Source organism: Coturnix japonica, chromosome 3 (genome assembly GCF_001577835.2).
Source record: "Coturnix japonica isolate 7356 chromosome 3, Coturnix japonica 2.1, whole genome shotgun sequence".
Taxonomy (NCBI): Eukaryota; Metazoa; Chordata; class Aves; order Galliformes; family Phasianidae; genus Coturnix; species Coturnix japonica.
Genome location: NC_029518.1, coordinates 16,133,322 through 16,138,546, shown reverse-complemented (window position 1 = coordinate 16,138,546; position 5,225 = coordinate 16,133,322). Strand labels below are relative to the sequence as shown.

The following is a 5,225-nucleotide window of genomic DNA, read 5'->3' as shown; positions in this document are numbered from 1 at the left end:
ATCTATACAAAACATGTATACACATGAACACAATGTAGTCCACCATAGGAACTTGAGGAAGAAAAGCTGAAAATCTTTTGTCATTTTCCATTTATGCTTACACATGGTATAATAATAATAATAATAAAAGTAATCAGCTGTAATTTGGATATTCACTTCTGGTTTGGATCAGTATATGGGAAACTGGTAATCACAGCCTGAGCCTCTGATTAATCAGCTGAGGCAAGTGTCGGTCAGCTGTGGGAGCACAGGTGAGGGTAATTCAGCTGTGCTCCTGGAAGGGGTGGAGCTTGACTCCGCCTGTTCCAAACTTCATTTAAGGGCTGACCACCACTAAGGCAGCATCTCTTTGAGATTGCTCCTCTGTGGAGATTGGATAGCCAGCCTCAGCATTTTCCAGCCAGACTGAAGGCATCCATATTGGTGAGTTTTTCCTATAGATAACCTTTTGGATATCTATCACCATCCTTCTTGTATTATTACCATCTTTTGTATTATTCCACCTTACAATCAGCATCCCAATAATTAGATCTTTCTTCTGACTTTTTTGGAGATGTTCATAAGGCAAGATGTGGGGAACAGGTGTCAGATCTCAGATTTCTTGGGCTAGAGTCATAGAAGAGTGCTTTTCCTTCAGGTAATGCCTTCTCATACGTAAAAGAGGTGCAGTTATTGTTGTAGTAGGTAAATGACTGTTCTTTTGTGCATAATATTGTCTATGAACTGAACTGCAGGTAAGGAGGTGAAGCCAGGGTGCTGAAAAGCAGGATTAATTATGGATGTGGCTAAAGCTTTCTGTGAGTCTTTCCCATGCTCCAGCAATTAATCTCTGTGGTGGTGAGAGACCATAAATACAACTCTTCAGTGAGAGGTGGGTTTTGATCTGATACTACAGAGAAATAGGCTTCTGCATCAAGTTTTACCACATCCCTGGGTGCCCCTGGAGTGAAGGATCACAAACAAGCAAAGAGCAAGTATGTCAGTGGGATCAATCCAAATGGCAAAGCAGTATTGGAGAAACCCTTTGCACTGGCAGGAGTGAACAGATTTGATCTGAGGTTTGTGCATGGGAAGAAGGAGGACTCAGGAAAGGGAAGAGGTTAATATAATCTGAACTGAAAAATTTGGATGGGCTTGGATTTCCTGCGAGTACATTTACCCTCTATTCACTAGCTTCCCTATAGGTGAATTTCAAGATGAATAATTATATTCTGATGCTGTAACAATCTGATAAGCCTTTGCATTGCTGTGTATCTATCATCTCTGGACCACAAAGGACTTTCCAAGCACTAACTGAGCTTTGCGTAGGATGTGAAGCTGGCCAGTATTACAGTTTCCTCTAGGGGAGTCTCTAGACTGACTAGAGACTGTAAGCAAGAGCTGGCCAGTTCCCATTTGCACCCAAGATTTTCCAGTTACTTCCAGGATAGCAAGGGCTCGACTGCTCTGGAGCAGATTAACAGTTGCACAGTGTGGATCCCTTTGAGTCAGCTACTGGAAGAGAGCAATCACTTATTTATACATATGCTGAGGAGTTTTTCTTGATCAGGGTCTTATGACAGGCCTTGATATTTCAGAGAATCTATGACTTTTAAGAGAGATCTTTAGGAGCTGCTTATTTTTTTTTATTTTTTTTTTTTATTTGTAGGTCAAATCTTGGTCCTCTCAGGTGGTGCAGACAGAAATTAATGCAACAAGTGAAATCATCTGAAACTTTATAAAATCTGGTCCAAAATGATTTGCTCTATTTCTGAATCACTCAGTGACAAACCTTAAGGTAAAACTTAGTTCTGCTGCTGAAACTTCTTTATGAATGGTTTTCAAAACCATGCCTTCCCTCTTTGTTTATTAGTGCTCCTTACACAATATTGTACCTGGAAATACTTTTGTTCCCATCATCTTGCATTTTTGTCTCTGACAAAATGAAGGGAATTCTTGTTTTCCTTTTCCATTATGGAAAGCTATGTTGTTTCCGGTAGGAAAATTTGTGTCTGAATCAACTTTGTAAATCTTATATATAAAACAACACATATATATAGTGTGTGTGTGTGAATGTAAGTACATGACTTCCAAAACAAAAATTGCTACTGTTACTCAATAATTAAACTATTATTTCTTAATGAGAAATATTCTCTTAAGTTTGTATTCATCGCGCTGATTAGTCATGGTAAAAGACACATTAACACACTGACACTTTGGAAGTTTAGGGAAATATTTACAGTTTGAAAGGTTATGAGTGAAGAATGAAGAGAAACATAACCGAGCTCTTATGAGAACTTTAATTACCAATCAAAAACCATCCCCAGTTTTTTCAGTGTCTCCTTCCAGGAGAGTATATTGTTAGTTCAGCTGCAACTTCTTAACTTATTTGTGTTTTATATACTTTGGCTATCACAGACTGCATCAAAATATACTATACAGTGTGATTAAAATTGTGTTCTGATTATGTAGAAATGCACCATGGGAGGAGTGAGGGTTGTAGCATAAGAGCTATTGTTAATGTATAGATTACTTTTAATGATCAAATTTATTGATAAGCCTTTTAACCTTACTGCTTGTGCTATACCTTTATTTATATTCTATGGCACTGTTTCAATTGCAGACTTGAAGAGCAGATGATGTTTTTTTTATCTATCACTCCCACTGCACAAAATTTGGAAAGAAAATGTAGGGGATGTGTCTCCACAAACAAGAACCAATGCAGAGACTGCAGACATGCACAGAACTTGTCCACTCCAGCATTGTCAATACTACTGATTACAGAGAGCATCTCACCAAGACTCTCATTCTGAGAATCACCCTTGTGAAATGCTGAAGATGATGGAGAAGATGAAGCAATGGTTATTTGATGTGTACTTGCACAGGTACCAGTGACAGTGTCAGACAGTAGTTCCAAAGCAACGGAGGCAGATATAAGGTGCCTTGACTGTAATGGGAAAGAATGACTCTGTGATATGTGCCCTAGTTCTTCTGTGCTTACCCTAAGCATCTGTTTCTGGTCACTATAAGAAGGGGAATACTTCTCAGGCACATAAATGGAAGACTGGACATACCAGGATGGACTAAAAGGTCAGAGCCCAGTTTCCTATGCTCATCCCTCTACTGGTGATGTTACCCTTTAACTAAGAGCCTGAGCCACTGAAACAAATCCATTTTGAAGACAAAATTGCACTGTGGTCTTCTAACAACAAAATTACAAGTGAGAATAATATGAAGAAAAATCAAAACAACTGGAGAATGGCTGTAGTGAGAGAATATAAGCAGAAGTATGCTTACATTCAAATTATATTTATTAATATTTTTAGCAAATGTAATAAAGAGTGTCTCAGTGCCTTTATCAGAATCTCAAAATATAAGGAAACAAACTTCTTTTTTTACCAAGAATCTCCAATATCAAAACTAATAATCAGAAGAGTGAAGAAAAATGATTCCTCAGGAAACTTAAAAATGTTTTAAAATGAGCTGTAAGCCCTATCTTGCATGTCAGTCATGTTAATGCATATGTTTCCAATTTGAAGATGAAGAGTTTTGTCAGAAGACTCCTTATAGACAATGTCTTGCCAGCTCTTGCCAAGATTAAGAGTTCAGTGCTTTCTTTCTGATAATAAGGGAGGAATTCAGTGCAGCTGTGAAAGTTAGGAAAGACATTACAAGGAGGATGAAAGAAGGACACAAGAAAATGTGATACTCATTGTTAAAAGTCTGTTAGATGTGGGGAGCAGTTAAATTAGATGTTATATTGTAAGATGAGTCCAAAATCCTGGAAGCATGAACAAGCATTAAAGTTTATCAGCTTAGAATGAGAATCTTGGTGTAATACTCTGTGTAATCAGTAGTAGTGGCAATGCTGGAGAGCACAAGACAAGTTCTGTGCTTGTCTGCAATCTCTTTTTGCGTTGGTTCTCAGAGCTCATGGGGTCTGGTACAATGTGAGGCTTTCTCCATGGTCTTGAGACTAAAAAATAGCCCAAGGCTGGAGAGTGAAATACTAAGTTAGGTCTGCCTCTCCAACTGTCCAAAGCTTGTGCTGTTGGCCCCATGGGACCATTGCTAGTGTCCGTTGCTTACAGCTTTAGAGAAGAACATGAGCTTCTTGTGGTGAAAAGAGTGGTTGCCTCTTCCAAGAGGAGATAATGGACTGCATCTTACACATGAATAGTTATTCACACAGTAAGAATGAGAAGAAAATACATTTTTCCTCTTTAGCTGAATATTCCACTCATTTCTTTTCTGCTCTAGGGCTTCCAGCTTTCTAACCTGATGAGTTATGGACGGTCATTCTTTCCAGCGTTAGCTAAATTCTTTTCTAATTATACATGTTCTGAACAGCACGAGGCAGACCTGCTGGTAGAACATTTGGTGCAGAGAGCATAATAAATTCCACAGAGAGCTTGACATGCCTTGCCATAGATGCAATATTCATTTTCATCACCATAGAAGAGATGAGACACTGAGCCAGAGTTTAAAAAACTGCCGTGCTACTTTACCAGGGTGTGTGGGTGGGATTAACATCGGCTGTTCAGTTGAAAGGCTGCCTTGTAAAACATCTTCACTAGAATTAATATCTAGACATTTGTAGATCATATTTTACCAACACAAAAGGGCAGAAGATGCAATTAAAAACAGATCTATAAGATACAAAAGAACTGTCACAATTTTAGCATAAAATTGATAACAGCACATTGAAAATAGCAAACAGAAAGCATAAACTATGTTAGGAAGTTTTAACACAATTTTTTTCTTACTCTAATATATCTCTGGAAATTAGATGTAAAATGCTTACAATAAAGAAACAATTCTGAAAACAGTGTGGGTTTATTGTCAAGCAATGATTTACAGAACAAATATATTCAGATTTCAAGTAAAAGTACTTTGTTTTGTTTTGTTCAGCCACCAGGCCTACAAATCCATCTTGGGACCTCCAAGCAGATTATTTTCTTGTTTCTCATGAATAGCAATAAACTTGCTAAAGACCATCTGTGGAAAAGATGTCCAACACATCTCTGGACATTGCAAGTTGCATAGTCAAATTTTGGGAAAAAAGTGGAGAACATACAGGCAAAAGTGGGAATTTCCCATCTTTTTATAGGTTATCTGTAGCCCAACTACTACCAGTATAAGAGAATTTTTATGAGACAAACAGTATGCTAGGAGCTGAAGAAAGCATATGGTTGTGTCATCTGGTTCTGTTCTCAATGCATTAGAATCATGCCATAGAATCATAT

At 37.9% G+C, this 5,225-nt stretch overlaps 1 long non-coding RNA gene across 1 annotated transcript; it reads left to right on the top strand.

Annotated features, from left to right (window-relative positions):
• The first annotated feature begins 358 nt into the window (after positions 1 to 358).
• LOC107311003 lies at positions 359 to 4,745 on the top strand. The gene is made up of 4 exons (XR_001553828.2): positions 359 to 423; positions 554 to 637; positions 1,649 to 1,777; positions 2,603 to 4,745. It is a non-coding gene; the product is annotated as an uncharacterized LOC107311003 (long non-coding RNA).
• The last annotated feature ends 480 nt before the right edge of the window (positions 4,746 to 5,225 follow it).